Source organism: Ammospiza nelsoni, chromosome 27 (assembly GCF_027579445.1).
Source record: "Ammospiza nelsoni isolate bAmmNel1 chromosome 27, bAmmNel1.pri, whole genome shotgun sequence".
Classification (NCBI taxonomy): Eukaryota; Metazoa; Chordata; class Aves; order Passeriformes; family Passerellidae; genus Ammospiza; species Ammospiza nelsoni.
The window spans coordinates 308,390-326,886 of NC_080659.1; positions in this window are offsets into that span (position 1 = coordinate 308,390).

Below are 18,497 nucleotides of genomic sequence, written 5' to 3' on the forward strand. Positions count from 1 at the left end.
AAAGCTGTGGAGGCAGGCATGTTGTGGTACTTTTGCGCTCTTCTTGGCTAGTCCTTCGCAGCTGCTGTGTTCTTGGAACTCAGGGCTTTCTGGTTAATAGAACCCTTACCCTAGGCGTAACTCAAACCTTAAGCCTAGGAAGGAAAACCAGCCTATGGTTCGGGATGCTCTCATGGAAATATCAGTGGTGGCAGCCAAGTTGCGTCACTTTTGCGCTCCCCTTGGGATGCCTTTCGCAGCTGCAGTGTGCCTGGAGCCCAGGGCTTCCTGGTTTTAAAAGTCCTAGGCCTAAGCCTAACAGTAACCCTAGGAAGGTAAATCAGCCGGGTATTAGGGTTCTTCCTAAGGGAAAAGCCGTGAAAGCAGCCATGTTGTGGCACTTCTGCACTCCCTTTGGGATGCCTTTGGCAGATGAAGTAAGCCTGGAACTCAGGGCTTCCTGGTTAAAGAAATCCAAGCCCTAGGCTGAACCCTAACCCTAACCCTAGGCAGATAAATCAGCCTAGGTATAGGGATGGTGCCAAGGAAAAAGCTGTGAAAGCTGCCATGTTGTTGCACTTTTGTACTCCCCTTGGGATGCCTTGAACAGCTGCAGTGTGCCTGGAGCTAAGGGCTTCCTAGTTTTAAAAATCCTAGCCCTAGGCCTAAGCCTAACAGTAACCCTGGGAAGGGAAATCAGCCTGGTGTTAGGCTTCTTGCCAAGGAAAAAGCCGTGAAAGCAGCCATGTTGTGGCACTTTTGCACTCCCTTTTGGATGCCTTTCACAGCTCCAGTGTGCCTGGAACTCAGGGCTTCCTGATTTTAAAAATCCTAGCCCTAGGCCGAACCCCAGCCCTAAGACGAGAAAGGCAAATCAGCCAGGAATTAGGCATGTCCCCAAGGAAAAAGCTGTGGAGGCAGGCATGTTGTGGTACTTTTGCGCTCTTCTTGGCTAGTCCTTCGCAGCTGCTGTGTTCTTGGAACTCAGGGCTTTCTGGTTAATAGAACCCTTACCCTAGGCGTAACTCAAACCTTAAGCCTAGGAAGGAAAATCAGCCTATGGTTCGGGATGCTCTCATGGAAATATCAGTGGTGGCAGCCAAGTTGCGTCACTTTTGCGCTCCCCTTGGGATGCCTTTCGCAGCTGCAGTGTGCCTGGAGCCCAGGGCTTCCTGGTTTTAAAAGTCCTAGGCCTAAGCCTAACAGTAACCCTAGGAAGGTAAATCAGCCGGGTATTAGGGTTCTTCCTAAGGGAAAAGCCGTGAAAGCAGCCATGTTGTGGCACTTCTGCACTCCCTTTGGGATGCCTTTGGCAGATGAAGTAAGCCTGGAACTCAGGGCTTCCTGGTTAAAGAAATCCAAGCCCTAGGCTGAACCCTAACCCTAACCCTAGGCAGATAAATCAGCCTAGGTATAGGGATGGTGCCAAGGAAAAAGCTGTGAAAGCTGCCATGTTGTTGCACTTTTGTACTCCCCTTGGGATGCCTTGAACAGCTGCAGTGTGCCTGGAGCTAAGGGCTTCCTAGTTTTAAAAATCCTAGCCCTAGGCCTAAGCCTAACAGTAACCCTGGGAAGGGAAATCAGCCTGGTGTGAGGCTTCTTGCCAAGGAAAAAGCCGTGAAAGCAGCCATGTTGTGGCACTTTTGCACTCCCTTTTGGATGCCTTTCACAGCTGCAGTGTGCCTGGAACTCAGGGCTTCCTGATTTTAAAAATCCTAGCCCTAGGCCGAACCTCAACCCTAAGACGAGAAAGGAAAATCAGCCAGGAATGAGGCATGTCCCCAAGGAAAAAGCTGTGGAGGCAGGCATGTTGTGGTACTTTTGCGCTCTTCTTGGCTAGTCCTTCGCAGCTGCTGTGTTCTTGGAACTCAGGGCTTTCTGGTTAATAGAACCCTTACCCTAGGCGTAACTCAAACCTTAAGCCTAGGAAGGAAAACCAGCCTATGGTTCGGGATGCTCTCATGGAAATATCAGTGGTGGCAGCCAAGTTGCGTCACTTTTGCGCTCCCCTTGGGATGCCTTTCGCAGCTGCAGTGTGCCTGGAGCCCAGGGCTTCCTGGTTTTAAAAGTCCTAGGCCTAAGCCTAACAGTAACCCTAGGAAGGTAAATCAGCCGGGTATTAGGGTTCTTCCTAAGGGAAAAGCCGTGAAAGCAGCCATGTTGTGGCACTTCTGCACTCCCTTTGGGATGCCTTTGGCAGATGAAGTAAGCCTGGAACTCAGGGCTTCCTGGTTAAAGAAATCCAAGCCCTAGGCTGAACCCTAACCCTAACCCTAGGCAGATAAATCAGCCTAGGTATAGGGATGGTGCCAAGGAAAAAGCTGTGAAAGCTGCCATGTTGTTGCACTTTTGTACTCCCCTTGGGATGCCTTGAACAGCTGCAGTGTGCCTGGAGCTAAGGGCTTCCTAGTTTTAAAAATCCTAGCCCTAGGCCTAAGCCTAACAGTAACCCTGGGAAGGGAAATCAGCCTGGTGTTAGGCTTCTTGCCAAGGAAAAAGCCGTGAAAGCAGCCATGTTGTGGCACTTTTGCACTCCCTTTTGGATGCCTTTCACAGCTCCAGTGTGCCTGGAACTCAGGGCTTCCTGATTTTAAAAATCCTAGCCCTAGGCCGAACCACAGCCCTAAGACGAGAAAGGCAAATCAGCCAGGAATTAGGCATGTCCCCAAGGAAAAAGCTGTGGAGGCAGGCATGTTGTGGTACTTTTGCGCTCTTCTTGGCTAGTCCTTCGCAGCTGCTGTGTTCTTGGAACTCAGGGCTTTCTGGTTAATAGAACCCTTACCCTAGGCGTAACTCAAACCTTAACCCTAGGAAGGAAAATCAGCCTATGGTTCGGGATGCTCTCATGGAAATATCAGTGGTGGCAGCCAAGTTGCGTCACTTTTGCGCTCCCCTTGGGATGCCTTTCGCAGCTGCAGTGTGCCTGGAGCCCAGGGCTTCCTGGTTTTAAAAGTCCTAGGCCTAAGCCTAACAGTAACCCTAGGAAGGTAAATCAGCCGGGTATTAGGGATCTTCCTAAGGGAAAAGCCGTGAAAGCAGCCATGTTGTGGCACTTCTGCACTCCCTTTGGGATGCCTTTCGCAGATGAAGTAAGCCTGGAACTCAGGGCTTCCTGGTTATAGAAATCCAAGCCCTAGGCTGAACCCTAACCCTAACCCTAGGCAGATAAATCAGCCTAGGTATAGGGATGGTGCCAAGGAAAAAGCTGTGAAAGCTGCCATGTTGTTGCACTTTTGTACTCCCCTTGGGATGCCTTGAACAGCTGCAGTGTGCCTGGAGCTAAGGGCTTCCTAGTTTTAAAAATCCTAGCCCTAGGCCTAAGCCTAACAGTAACCCTGGGAAGGGAAATCAGCCTGGTGTTAGGCTTCTTGCCAAGGAAAAAGCCGTGAAAGCAGCCATGTTGTGGCACTTTTGCACTCCCTTTTGGATGCCTTTCACAGCTGCAGTGTGCCTGGAACTCAGGGCTTCCTGATTTTAAAAATCCTAGCCCTTGGCCGAACCCCAGCCCTAAGACGAGAAAGGCAAATCAGCCAGGAATTAGGCATGTCCCCAAGGAAAAAGCTGTGGAGGCAGGCATGTTGTGGTACTTTTGCGCTCTTCTTGGCTAGTCCTTTGCAGCTGCTGTGTTCTTGGAACTCAGGGCTTTCTGGTTAATAGAACCCTTACCCTAGGCGTAACTCAAACCTTAACCCTAGGAAGGAAAATCAGCCTATGGTTCAGGATGCTCTCATGGAAATATCAGTGGTGGCAGCCAAGTTGCGTCACTTTTGCGCTCCCCTTGGGATGCCTTTCGCAGCTGCAGTGTGCCTGGAGCCCAGGGCTTCCTGGTTTTAAAAGTCCTAGGCCTAAGCCTAACAGTAACCCTAAGAAGGTAAATCAGCCGGGTTTTAGGGTTCTTCCTAAGGGAAAAGCCGTGAAAGCAGCCATGTTGTGGCACTTCTGCACTCCCTTTGGGATGCCTTTGGCAGATGAAGTAAGCCTGGAACTCAGGGCTTCCTGGTTAAAGAAATCCAAGCCCTAGGCTGAACCCTAACCCTAACCCTAGGCAGATAAATCAGCCTAGGTATAGGGATGGTGCCAAGGAAAAAGCTGTGAAAGCTGCCATGTTGTTGCACTTTTGTACTCCCCTTGGGATGCCTTGAACAGCTGCAGTGTGCCTGGAGCTAAGGGCTTCCTAGTTTTAAAAATCCTAGCCCTAGGCCTAAGCCTAACAGTAACCCTGGGAAGGGAAATCAGCCTGGTGTTAGGCTTCTTGCCAAGGAAAAAGCCGTGAAAGCAGCCATGTTGTGGCACTTTTGCACTCCCTTTTGGATGCCTTTCACAGCTCCAGTGTGCCTGGAACTCAGGGCTTCCTGATTTTAAAAATCCTAGCCCTAGGCCGAACCCCAGCCCTAAGACGAGAAAGGCAAATCAGCCAGGAATTAGGCATGTCCCCAAGGAAAAAGCTGTGGAGGCAGGCATGTTGTGGTACTTTTGCGCTCTTCTTGGCTAGTCCTTCGCAGCTGCTGTGTTCTTGGAACTCAGGGCTTTCTGGTTAATAGAACCCTTACCCTAGGCGTAACTCAAACCTTAACCCTAGGAAGGAAAATCAGCCTATGGTTCGGGATGCTCTCATGGAAATATCAGTGGTGGCAGCCAAGTTGCGTCACTTTTGCGCTCCCCCTGGGATGCCTTTCGCAGCTGCAGTGTGCCTGGAGCCCAGGGCTTCCTGGTTTTAAAAGTCCTAGGCCTAAGCCTAACAGTAACCCTAGGAAGGTAAATCAGCCGGGTATTAGGGTTCTTCCTAAGGGAAAAGCCGTGAAAGCAGCCATGTTGTGGCACTTCTGCACTCCCTTTGGGATGCCTTTGGCAGATGAAGTAAGCCTGGAACTCAGGGCTTCCTGGTTAAAGAAATCCAAGCCCTAGGCTGAAGCCTAACCCTAACCCTAGGCAGATAAATCAGCCTAGGTATAGGGATGGTGCCAAGGAAAAAGCTGTGAAAGCTGCCATGTTGTTGCACTTTTGTACTCCCCTTGGGATGCCTTGAACAGCTGCAGTGTGCCTGGAGCTAAGGGCTTCCTAGTTTTAAAAATCCTAGCCCTAGGCCTAAGCCTAACAGTAACCCTGGGAAGGGAAATCAGCCTGCTGTTAGGCTTCTTGCCAAGGAAAAAGCCGTGAAAGCAGCCATGTTGTGGCACTTTTGCACTCCCTTTTGGATGCCTTTCACAGCTCCAGTGTGCCTGGAACTCAGGGCTTCCTGATTTTAAAAATCCTAGCCCTAGGCCGAACCCCAGCCCTAAGACGAGAAAGGCAAATCAGCCAGGAATTAGGCATGTCCCCAAGGAAAAAGCTGTGGAGGCAGGCATGTTGTGGTACTTTTGCGCTCTTCTTGGCTAGTCCTTCGCAGCTGCTGTGTTCTTGGAACTCAGGGCTTTCTGGTTAATAGAACCCTTACCCTAGGCGTAACTCAAACCTTAACCCTAGGAAGGAAAATCAGCCTATGGTTCGGGATGCTCTCATGGAAATATCAGTGGTGGCAGCCAAGTTGCGTCACTTTTGCGCTCCCCCTGGGATGCCTTTCGCAGCTGCAGTGTGCCTGGAGCCCAAGGCTTCCTGGTTTTAAAAGTCCTAGGCCTAAGCCTAACAGTAACCCTAGGAAGGTAAATCAGCCGGGTATTAGGGTTCTTCCTACGGGAAAAGCCGTGAAAGCAGCCATGTTGTGGCACTCCTGCACTCCCTTTGGGATGCCTTTGGCAGATGAAGTAAGCCTGGAACTCAGGGCTTCCTGGTTAAAGAAATCCAAGCCCTAGGCTGAACCCTAACCCTAACCCTAGGCAGATAAATCAGCCTAGGTATAGGGATGGTGCCAAGGAAAAAGCTGTGAAAACTGCCATGTTGTTGCACTTTTGTACTCCCCTTGGGATGCCTTGAACAGCTGCAGTGTGCCTGGAGCTAAGGGCTTCCTAGTTTTAAAAATCTTAGCCCTAGGCCTAAGCCTAACAGTAACCCTGGGAAGGGAAATCAGCCTGGTGTTAGGCTTCTTGCCAAGGAAAAAGCCGTGAAAGCAGCCATGTTGTGGCACTTTTGCACTCCCTTTTGGATGCCTTTCACAGCTCCAGTGTGCCTGGAACTCAGGGCTTCCTGATTTTAAAAATCCTAGCCCTAGGCCGAACCCCAGCCCTAAGACGAGAAAGGCAAATCAGCCAGGAATTAGGCATGTCCCCAAGGAAAAAGCTGTGGAGGCAGGCATGTTGTGGTACTTTTGCGCTCTTCTTGGCTAGTCCTTCGCAGCTGCTGTGTTCTTGGAACTCAGGGCTTTCTGGTTAATAGAACCCTTACCCTAGGCGTAACTCAAACCTTAACCCTAGGAAGGAAAATCAGCCTATGGTTCGGGATGCTCTCATGGAAATATCAGTGGTGGCAGCCAAGTTGCGTCACTTTTGCGCTCCCCCTGGGATGCCTTTCGCAGCTGCAGTGTGCCTGGAGCCCAGGGCTTCCTGGTTTTAAAAGTCCTAGGCCTAAGCCTAACAGTAACCCTAGGAAGGTAAATCAGCCGGGTATTAGGGTTCTTCCTAAGGGAAAAGCCGTGAAAGCAGCCATGTTGTGGCACTTCTGCACTCCCTTTGGGATGCCTTTGGCAGATGAAGTAAGCCTGGAACTCAGGGCTTCCTGGTTAAAGAAATCCAAGCCCTAGGCTGAACCCTAACCCTAACCCTAGGCAGATAAATCAGCCTAGGTATAGGGATGGTGCCAAGGAAAAAGCTGTGAAAGCTGCCATGTTGTTGCACTTTTGTACTCCCCTTGGGATGCCTTGAACAGCTGCAGTGTGCCTGGAGCTAAGGGCTTCCTAGTTTTAAAAATCCTAGCCCTAGGCCTAAGCCTAACAGTAAGCCTGGGAAGGGAAATCACCCTGGTGTTAGGCTTCTTGCCAAGGAAAAAGCCGTGAAAGCAGCCATGTTGTGGCACTTTTGCACTCCCTTTTGGATGCCTTTCACAGCTCCAGTGTGCCTGGAACTCAGGGCTTCCTGATTTTAAAAATCCTAGCCCTAGGCCGAACCACAGCCCTAAGACGAGAAAGGCAAATCAGCCAGGAATTAGGCATGTCCCCAAGGAAAAAGCTGTGGAGGCAGGCATGTTGTGGTACTTTTGCGCTCTTCTTGGCTAGTCCTTCGCAGCTGCTGTGTTCTTGGAACTCAGGGCTTTCTGGTTAATAGAACCCTTACCCTAGGCGTAACTCAAACCTTAAGCCTAGGAAGGAAAACCAGCCTATGGTTCGGGATGCTCTCATGGAAATATCAGTGGTGGCAGCCAAGTTGCGTCACTTTTGCGCTCCCCTTGGGATGCCTTTCGCAGCTGCAGTGTGCCTGGAGCCCAGGGCTTCCTGGTTTTAAAAGTCCTAGGCCTAAGCCTAACAGTAACCCTAGGAAGGTAAATCAGCCGGGTATTAGGGTTCTTCCTAAGGGAAAAGCCGTGAAAGCAGCCATGTTGTGGCACTTCTGCACTCCCTTTGGGATGCCTTTGGCAGATGAAGTAAGCCTGGAACTCAGGGCTTCCTGGTTAAAGAAATCCAAGCCCTAGGCTGAACCCTAACCCTAACCCTAGGCAGATAAATCAGCCTAGGTATAGGGATGGTGCCAAGGAAAAAGCTGTGAAAGCTGCCATGTTGTTGCACTTTTGTACTCCCCTTGGGATGCCTTGAACAGCTGCAGTGTGCCTGGAGCTAAGGGCTTCCTAGTTTTAAAAATCCTAGCCCTAGGCCTAAGCCTAACAGTAACCCTGGGAAGGGAAATCAGCCTGGTGTGAGGCTTCTTGCCAAGGAAAAAGCCGTGAAAGCAGCCATGTTGTGGCACGTTTGCACTCCCTTTTGGATGCCTTTCACAGCTCCAGTGTGCCTGGAACTCAGGGCTTCCTGATTTTAAAAATCCTAGCCCTAGGCCGAACCACAGCCCTAAGACGAGAGAGGCAAATCAGCCAGGAATTAGGCATGTCCCCAAGGAAAAAGCTGTGGAGGCAGGCATGTTGTGGTACTTTTGCGCTCTTCTTGGCTAGTCCTTCGCAGCTGCTGTGTTCTTGGAACTCAGGGCTTTCTGGTTAATAGAACCCTTACCCTAGGCGTAACTCAAACCTTAACCCTAGGAAGGAAAATCAGCCTATGGTTCGGGATGCTCTCATGGAAATATCAGTGGTGGCAGCCAAGTTGCGTCACTTTTGCGCTCCCCTTGGGATGCCTTTCGCAGCTGCAGTGTGCCTGGAGCCCAGGGCTTCCTGGTTTTAAAAGTCCTAGGCCTAAGCCTAACAGTAACCCTAGGAAGGTAAATCAGCCGGGTATTAGGGATCTTCCTAAGGGAAAAGCCGTGAAAGCAGCCATGTTGTGGCACTTCTGCACTCCCTTTGGGATGCCTTTGGCAGATGAAGTAAGCCTGGAACTCAGGGCTTCCTGGTTAAAGAAATCCAAGCCCTAGGCTGAACCCTAACCCTAACCCTAGGCAGATAAATCAGCCTAGGTATAGGGATGGTGCCAAGGAAAAAGCTGTGAAAACTGCCATGTTGTTGCACTTTTGTACTCCCCTTGGGATGCCTTGAACAGCTGCAGTGTGCCTGGAGCTAAGGGCTTCCTAGTTTTAAAAATCTTAGCCCTAGGCCTAAGCCTAACAGTAACCCTGGGAAGGGAAATCAGCCTGGTGTTAGGCTTCTTGCCAAGGAAAAAGCCGTGAAAGCAGCCATGTTGTGGCACTTTTGCACTCCCTTTTGGATGCCTTTCACAGCTCCAGTGTGCCTGGAACTCAGGGCTTCCTGATTTTAAAAATCCTAGCCCTAGGCCGAACCACAGCCCTAAGACGAGAAAGGCAAATCAGCCAGGAATTAGGCATGTCCCCAAGGAAAAAGCTGTGGAGGCAGGCATGTTGTGGTACTTTTGCGCTCTTCTTGGCTAGTCCTTCGCAGCTGCTGTGTTCTTGGAACTCAGGGCTTTCTGGTTAATAGAACCCTTACCCTAGGCGTAACTCAAACCTTAACCCTAGGAAGGAAAATCAGCCTATGGTTCGGGATGCTCTCATGGAAATATCAGTGGTGGCAGCCAAGTTGCGTCACTTTTGCGCTCCCCCTGGGATGCCTTTCGCAGCTGCAGTGTGCCTGGAGCCCAGGGCTTCCTGGTTTTAAAAGTCCTAGGCCTAAGCCTAACAGTAACCCTAGGAAGGTAAATCAGCCGGGTATTAGGGTTCTTCCTAAGGGAAAAGCCGTGAAAGCAGCCATGTTGTGGCACTTCTGCACTCCCTTTGGGATGCCTTTGGCAGATGAAGTAAGCCTGGAACTCAGGGCTTCCTGGTTAAAGAAATCCAAGCCCTAGGCTGAACCCTAACCCTAACCCTAGGCAGATAAATCAGCCTAGGTATAGGGATGGTGCCAAGGAAAAAGCTGTGAAAGCTGCCATGTTGTTGCACTTTTGTACTCCCCTTGGGATGCCTTGAACAGCTGCAGTGTGCCTGGAGCTAAGGGCTTCCTAGTTTTAAAAATCCTAGCCCTAGGCCTAAGCCTAACAGTAACCCTGGGAAGGGAAATCAGCCTGGTGTTAGGCTTCTTGCCAAGGAAAAAGCCGTGAAAGCAGCCATGTTGTGGCACTTTTGCACTCCCTTTTGGATGCCTTTCACAGCTCCAGTGTGCCTGGAACTCAGGGCTTCCTGATTTTAAAAATCCTAGCCCTAGGCCGAACCCCAGCCCTAAGACGAGAAAGGCAAATCAGCCAGGAATTAGGCATGTCCCCAAGGAAAAAGCTGTGGAGGCAGGCATGTTGTGGTACTTTTGCGCTCTTCTTGGCTAGTCCTTCGCAGCTGCTGTGTTCTTGGAACTCAGGGCTTTCTGGTTAATAGAACCCTTACCCTAGGCGTAACTCAAACCTTAAGCCTAGGAAGGAAAACCAGCCTATGGTTCGGGATGCTCTCATGGAAATATCAGTGGTGGCAGCCAAGTTGCGTCACTTTTGCGCTCCCCTTGGGATGCCTTTCGCAGCTGCAGTGTGCCTGGAGCCCAGGGCTTCCTGGTTTTAAAAGTCCTAGGCCTAAGCCTAACAGTAACCCTAGGAAGGTAAATCAGCCGGGTATTAGGGTTCTTCCTAAGGGAAAAGCCGTGAAAGCAGCCATGTTGTGGCACTTCTGCACTCCCTTTGGGATGCCTTTGGCAGATGAAGTAAGCCTGGAACTCAGGGCTTCCTGGTTAAAGAAATCCAAGCCCTAGGCTGAACCCTAACCCTAACCCTAGGCAGATAAATCAGCCTAGGTATAGGGATGGTGCCAAGGAAAAAGCTGTGAAAGCTGCCATGTTGTTGCACTTTTGTACTCCCCTTGGGATGCCTTGAACAGCTGCAGTGTGCCTGGAGCTAAGGGCTTCCTAGTTTTAAAAATCCTAGCCCTAGGCCTAAGCCTAACAGTAACCCTGGGAAGGGAAATCAGCCTGGTGTTAGGCTTCTTGCCAAGGAAAAAGCCGTGAAAGCAGCCATGTTGTGGCACGTTTGCACTCCCTTTTGGATGCCTTTCACAGCTCCAGTGTGCCTGGAACTCAGGGCTTCCTGATTTTAAAAATCCTAGCCCTAGGCCGAACCACAGCCCTAAGACGAGAAAGGCAAATCAGCCAGGAATTAGGCATGTCCCCAAGGAAAAAGCTGTGGAGGCAGGCATGTTGTGGTACTTTTGCGCTCTTCTTGGCTAGTCCTTCGCAGCTGCTGTGTTCTTGGAACTCAGGGCTTTCTGGTTAATAGAACCCTTACCCTAGGCGTAACTCAAACCTTAACCCTAGGAAGGAAAATCAGCCTATGGTTCGGGATGCTCTCATGGAAATATCAGTGGTGGCAGCCAAGTTGCGTCACTTTTGCGCTCCCCTTGGGATGCCTTTCGCAGCTGCAGTGTGCCTGGAGCCCAGGGCTTCCTGGTTTTAAAAGTCCTAGGCCTAAGCCTAACAGTAACCCTAGGAAGGTAAATCAGCCGGGTATTAGGGATCTTCCTAAGGGAAAAGCCGTGAAAGCAGCCATGTTGTGGCACTTCTGCACTCCCTTTGGGATGCCTTTGGCAGATGAAGTAAGCCTGGAACTCAGGGCTTCCTGGTTAAAGAAATCCAAGCCCTAGGCTGAACCCTAACCCTAACCCTAGGCAGATAAATCAGCCTAGGTATAGGGATGGTGCCAAGGAAAAAGCTGTGAAAGCTGCCATGTTGTTGCACTTTTGTACTCCCCTTGGGATGCCTTGAACAGCTGCAGTGTGCCTGGAGCTAAGGGCTTCCTAGTTTTAAAAATCCTAGCCCTAGGCCTAAGCCTAACAGTAACCCTGGGAAGGGAAATCAGCCTGGTGTTAGGCTTCTTGCCAAGGAAAAAGCCGTGAAAGCAGCCATGTTGTGGCACTTTTGCACTCCCTTTTGGATGCCTTTCACAGCTCCAGTGTGCCTGGAACTCAGGGCTTCCTGATTTTAAAAATCCTAGCCCTAGGCCGAACCACAGCCCTAAGACGAGAAAGGCAAATCAGCCAGGAATTAGGCATGTCCCCAAGGAAAAAGCTGTGGAGGCAGGCATGTTGTGGTACTTTTGCGCTCTTCTTGGCTAGTCCTTCGCAGCTGCTGTGTTCTTGGAACTCAGGGCTTTCTGGTTAATAGAACCCTTACCCTAGGCGTAACTCAAACCTTAACCCTAGGAAGGAAAATCAGCCTATGGTTCGGGATGCTCTCATGGAAATATCAGTGGTGGCAGCCAAGTTGCGTCACTTTTGCGCTCCCCTTGGGATGCCTTTCGCAGCTGCAGTGTGCCTGGAGCCCAGGGCTTCCTGGTTTTAAAAGTCCTAGGCCTAAGCCTAACAGTAACCCTAGGAAGGTAAATCAGCCGGGTATTAGGGATCTTCCTAAGGGAAAAGCCGTGAAAGCAGCCATGTTGTGGCACTTCTGCACTCCCTTTGGGATGCCTTTCGCAGATGAAGTAAGCCTGGAACTCAGGGCTTCCTGGTTATAGAAATCCAAGCCCTAGGCTGAACCCTAACCCTAACCCTAGGCAGATAAATCAGCCTAGGTATAGGGATGGTGCCAAGGAAAAAGCTGTGAAAGCTGCCATGTTGTTGCACTTTTGTACTCCCCTTGGGATGCCTTGAACAGCTGCAGTGTGCCTGGAGCTAAGGGCTTCCTAGTTTTAAAAATCCTAGCCCTAGGCCTAAGCCTAACAGTAACCCTGGGAAGGGAAATCAGCCTGGTGTTAGGCTTCTTGCCAAGGAAAAAGCCGTGAAAGCAGCCATGTTGTGGCACTTTTGCACTCCCTTTTGGATGCCTTTCACAGCTGCAGTGTGCCTGGAACTCAGGGCTTCCTGATTTTAAAAATCCTAGCCCTTGGCCGAACCCCAGCCCTAAGACGAGAAAGGCAAATCAGCCAGGAATTAGGCATGTCCCCAAGGAAAAAGCTGTGGAGGCAGGCATGTTGTGGTACTTTTGCGCTCTTCTTGGCTAGTCCTTTGCAGCTGCTGTGTTCTTGGAACTCAGGGCTTTCTGGTTAATAGAACCCTTACCCTAGGCGTAACTCAAACCTTAACCCTAGGAAGGAAAATCAGCCTATGGTTCAGGATGCTCTCATGGAAATATCAGTGGTGGCAGCCAAGTTGCGTCACTTTTGCGCTCCCCTTGGGATGCCTTTCGCAGCTGCAGTGTGCCTGGAGCCCAGGGCTTCCTGGTTTTAAAAGTCCTAGGCCTAAGCCTAACAGTAACCCTAGGAAGGTAAATCAGCCGGGTATTAGGGTTCTTCCTAAGGGAAAAGCCGTGAAAGCAGCCATGTTGTGGCACTTCTGCACTCCCTTTGGGATGCCTTTGGCAGATGAAGTAAGCCTGGAACTCAGGGCTTCCTGGTTAAAGAAATCCAAGCCCTAGGCTGAACCCTAACCCTAACCCTAGGCAGATAAATCAGCCTAGGTATAGGGATGGTGCCAAGGAAAAAGCTGTGAAAGCTGCCATGTTGTTGCACTTTTGTACTCCCCTTGGGATGCCTTGAACAGCTGCAGTGTGCCTGGAGCTAAGGGCTTCCTAGTTTTAAAAATCCTAGCCCTAGGCCTAAGCCTAACAGTAACCCTGGGAAGGGAAATCAGCCTGGTGTTAGGCTTCTTGCCAAGGAAAAAGCCGTGAAAGCAGCCATGTTGTGGCACTTTTGCACTCCCTTTTGGATGCCTTTCACAGCTCCAGTGTGCCTGGAACTCAGGGCTTCCTGATTTTAAAAATCCTAGCCCTAGGCCGAACCCCAGCCCTAAGACGAGAAAGGCAAATCAGCCAGGAATTAGGCATGTCCCCAAGGAAAAAGCTGTGGAGGCAGGCATGTTGTGGTACTTTTGCGCTCTTCTTGGCTAGTCCTTCGCAGCTGCTGTGTTCTTGGAACTCAGGGCTTTCTGGTTAATAGAACCCTTACCCTAGGCGTAACTCAAACCTTAACCCTAGGAAGGAAAATCAGCCTATGGTTCGGGATGCTCTCATGGAAATATCAGTGGTGGCAGCCAAGTTGCGTCACTTTTGCGCTCCCCTTGGGATGCCTTTCGCAGCTGCAGTGTGCCTGGAGCCCAGGGCTTCCTGGTTTTAAAAGTCCTAGGCCTAAGCCTAACAGTAACCCTAGGAAGGTAAATCAGCCGGGTATTAGGGTTCTTCCTAAGGGAAAAGCCGTGAAAGCAGCCATGTTGTGGCACTTCTGCACTCCCTTTGGGATGCCTTTGGCAGATGAAGTAAGCCTGGAACTCAGGGCTTCCTGGTTAAAGAAATCCAAGCCCTAGGCTGAACCCTAACCCTAACCCTAGGCAGATAAATCAGCCTAGGTATAGGGATGGTGCCAAGGAAAAAGCTGTGAAAGCTGCCATGTTGTTGCACTTTTGTACTCCCCTTGGGATGCCTTGAACAGCTGCAGTGTGCCTGGAGCTAAGGGCTTCCTAGTTTTAAAAATCCTAGCCCTAGGCCTAAGCCTAACAGTAACCCTGGGAAGGGAAATCAGCCTGGTGTTAGGCTTCTTGCCAAGGAAAAAGCCGTGAAAGCAGCCATGTTGTGGCACTTTTGCACTCCCTTTTGGATGCCTTTCACAGCTCCAGTGTGCCTGGAACTCAGGGCTTCCTGATTTTAAAAATCCTAGCCCTAGGCCGAACCCCAGCCCTAAGACGAGAAAGGCAAATCAGCCAGGAATTAGGCATGTCCCCAAGGAAAAAGCTGTGGAGGCAGGCATGTTGTGGTACTTTTGCGCTCTTCTTGGCTAGTCCTTCGCAGCTGCTGTGTTCTTGGAACTCAGGGCTTTCTGGTTAATAGAACCCTTACCCTAGGCGTAACTCAAACCTTAACCCTAGGAAGGAAAATCAGCCTATGGTTCGGGATGCTCTCATGGAAATATCAGTGGTGGCAGCCAAGTTGCGTCACTTTTGCGCTCCCCCTGGGATGCCTTTCGCAGCTGCAGTGTGCCTGGAGCCCAGGGCTTCCTGGTTTTAAAAGTCCTAGGCCTAAGCCTAACAGTAACCCTAGGAAGGTAAATCAGCCGGGTATTAGGGTTCTTCCTACGGGAAAAGCCGTGAAAGCAGCCATGTTGTGGCACTCCTGCACTCCCTTTGGGATGCCTTTGGCAGATGAAGTAAGCCTGGAACTCAGGGCTTCCTGGTTAAAGAAATCCAAGCCCTAGGCTGAACCCTAACCCTAACCCTAGGCAGATAAATCAGCCTAGGTATAGGGATGGTGCCAAGGAAAAAGCTGTGAAAACTGCCATGTTGTTGCACTTTTGTACTCCCCTTGGGATGCCTTGAACAGCTGCAGTGTGCCTGGAGCTAAGGGCTTCCTAGTTTTAAAAATCCTAGCCCTAGGCCTAAGCCTAACAGTAACCCTGGGAAGGGAAATCAGCCTGGTGTTAGGCTTCTTGCCAAGGAAAAAGCCGTGAAAGCAGCCATGTTGTGGCACTTTTGCACTCCCTTTTGGATGCCTTTCACAGCTCCAGTGTACCTGGAACTCAGGGCTTCCTGATTTTAAAAATCCTAGCCCTAGGCCGAACCCCAGCCCTAAGACGAGAAAGGCAAATCAGCCAGGAATTAGGCATGTCCCCAAGGAAAAAGCTGTGGAGGCAGGCATGTTGTGGTACTTTTGCGCTCTTCTTGGCTAGTCCTTCGCAGCTGCTGTGTTCTTGGAACTCAGGGCTTTCTGGTTAATAGAACCCTTACCCTAGGCGTAACTCAAACCTTAACCCTAGGAAGGAAAATCAGCCTATGGTTCAGGATGCTCTCATGGAAATATCAGTGGTGGCAGCCAAGTTGCGTCACTTTTGCGCTCCCCTTGGGATGCCTTTCGCAGCTGCAGTGTGCCTGGAGCCCAGGGCTTCCTGGTTTTAAAAGTCCTAGGCCTAAGCCTAACAGTAACCCTAGGAAGGTAAATCAGCCGGGTATTAGGGTTCTTCCTAAGGGAAAAGCCGTGAAAGCAGCCATGTTGTGGCACTTCTGCACTCCCTTTGGGATGCCTTTGGCAGATGAAGTAAGCCTGGAACTCAGGGCTTCCTGGTTAAAGAAATCCAAGCCCTAGGCTGAACCCTAACCCTAACCCTAGGCAGATAAATCAGCCTAGGTATAGGGATGGTGCCAAGGAAAAAGCTGTGAAAGCTGCCATGTTGTTGCACTTTTGTACTCCCCTTGGGATGCCTTGAACAGCTGCAGTGTGCCTGGAGCTAAGGGCTTCCTAGTTTTAAAAATCCTAGCCCTAGGCCTAAGCCTAACAGTAACCCTGGGAAGGGAAATCAGCCTGGTGTTAGGCTTCTTGCCAAGGAAAAAGCCGTGAAAGCAGCCATGTTGTGGCACTTTTGCACTCCCTTTTGGATGCCTTTCACAGCTCCAGTGTGCCTGGAACTCAGGGCTTCCTGATTTTAAAAATCCTAGCCCTAGGCCGAACCCCAGCCCTAAGACGAGAAAGGCAAATCAGCCAGGAATTAGGCATGTCCCCAAGGAAAAAGCTGTGGAGGCAGGCATGTTGTGGTACTTTTGCGCTCTTCTTGGCTAGTCCTTCGCAGCTGCTGTGTTCTTGGAACTCAGGGCTTTCTGGTTAATAGAACCCTTACCCTAGGCGTAACTCAAACCTTAACCCTAGGAAGGAAAATCAGCCTATGGTTCGGGATGCTCTCATGGAAATATCAGTGGTGGCAGCCAAGTTGCGTCACTTTTGCGCTCCCCTTGGGATGCCTTTCGCAGCTGCAGTGTGCCTGGAGCCCAGGGCTTCCTGGTTTTAAAAGTCCTAGGCCTAAGCCTAACAGTAACCCTAGGAAGGTAAATCAGCCGGGTATTAGGGTTCTTCCTAAGGGAAAAGCCGTGAAAGCAGCCATGTTGTGGCACTTCTGCACTCCCTTTGGGATGCCTTTGGCAGATGAAGTAAGCCTGGAACTCAGGGCTTCCTGGTTAAAGAAATCCAAGCCCTAGGCTGAACCCTAACCCTAACCCTAGGCAGATAAATCAGCCTAGGTATAGGGATGGTGCCAAGGAAAAAGCTGTGAAAGCTGCCATGTTGTTGCACTTTTGTACTCCCCTTGGGATGCCTTGAACAGCTGCAGTGTGCCTGGAGCTAAGGGCTTCCTAGTTTTAAAAATCCTAGCCCTAGGCCTAAGCCTAACAGTAACCCTGGGAAGGGAAATCAGCCTGGTGTTAGGCTTCTTGCCAAGGAAAAAGCCGTGAAAGCAGCCATGTTGTGGCACTTTTGCACTCCCTTTTGGATGCCTTTCACAGCTCCAGTGTGCCTGGAACTCAGGGCTTCCTGATTTTAAAAATCCTAGCCCTAGGCCGAACCCCAGCCCTAAGACGAGAAAGGCAAATCAGCCAGGAATTAGGCATGTCCCCAAGGAAAAAGCTGTGGAGGCAGGCATGTTGTGGTACTTTTGCGCTCTTCTTGGCTAGTCCTTCGCAGCTGCTGTGTTCTTGGAACTCAGGGCTTTCTGGTTAATAGAACCCTTACCCTAGGCGTAACTCAAACCTTAACCCTAGGAAGGAAAATCAGCCTATGGTTCGGGATGCTCTCATGGAAATATCAGTGGTGGCAGCCAAGTTGCGTCACTTTTGCGCTCCCCCTGGGATGCCTTTCGCAGCTGCAGTGTGCCTGGAGCCCAGGGCTTCCTGGTTTTAAAAGTCCTAGGCCTAAGCCTAACAGTAACCCTAGGAAGGTAAATCAGCCGGGTATTAGGGTTCTTCCTACGGGAAAAGCCGTGAAAGCAGCCATGTTGTGGCACTCCTGCACTCCCTTTGGGATGCCTTTGGCAGATGAAGTAAGCCTGGAACTCAGGGCTTCCTGGTTAAAGAAATCCAAGCCCTAGGCTGAACCCTAACCCTAACCCTAGGCAGATAAATCAGCCTAGGTATAGGGATGGTGCCAAGGAAAAAGCTGTGAAAACTGCCATGTTGTTGCACTTTTGTACTCCCCTTGGGATGCCTTGAACAGCTGCAGTGTGCCTGGAGCTAAGGGCTTCCTAGTTTTAAAAATCCTAGCCCTAGGCCTAAGCCTAACAGTAACCCTGGGAAGGGAAATCAGCCTGGTGTTAGGCTTCTTGCCAAGGAAAAAGCCGTGAAAGCAGCCATGTTGTGGCACTTTTGCACTCCCTTTTGGATGCCTTTCACAGCTCCAGTGTACCTGGAACTCAGGGCTTCCTGATTTTAAAAATCCTAGCCCTAGGCCGAACCCCAGCCCTAAGACGAGAAAGGCAAATCAGCCAGGAATTAGGCATGTCCCCAAGGAAAAAGCTGTGGAGGCAGGCATGTTGTGGTACTTTTGCGCTCTTCTTGGCTAGTCCTTCGCAGCTGCTGTGTTCTTGGAACTCAGGGCTTTCTGGTTAATAGAACCCTTACCCTAGGCGTAACTCAAACCTTAACCCTAGGAAGGAAAATCAGCCTATGGTTCGGGATGCTCTCATGGAAATATCAGTGGTGGCAGCCAAGTTGTGTCACTTTTGCGCTCCCCCTGGGATGCCTTTCGCAGCTGCAGTGTGCCTGGAGCCCAGGGCTTCCTGGTTTTAAAAGTCCTAGGCCTAAGCCTAACAGTAACCCTAGGAAGGTAAATCAGCCGGGTATTAGGGTTCTTCCTAAGGGAAAAGCCGTGAAAGCAGCCATGTTGTGGCACTTCTGCACTCCCTTTGGGATGCCTTTGGCAGATGAAGTAAGCCTGGAACTCAGGGCTTCCTGGTTAAAGAAATCCAAGCCCTAGGCTGAACCCTAACCCTAACCCTAGGCAGATAAATCAGCCTAGGTATAGGGATGGTGCCAAGGAAAAAGCTGTGAAAGCTGCCATGTTGTTGCACTTTTGTACTCCCCTTGGGATGCCTTGAACAGCTGCAGTGTGCCTGGAGCTAAGGGCTTCCTAGTTTTAAAAATCCTAGCCCTAGGCCTAAGCCTAACAGTAACCCTGGGAAGGGAAATCAGCCTGGTGTTAGGCTTCTTGCCAAGGAAAAAGCCGTGAAAGAAGCCATGTTGTGGCACTTTTGCACTCCCTTTTGGATGCCTTTCACAGCTCCAGTGTGCCTGGAACTCAGGGATTCCTGATTTTAAAAATCCTAGCCC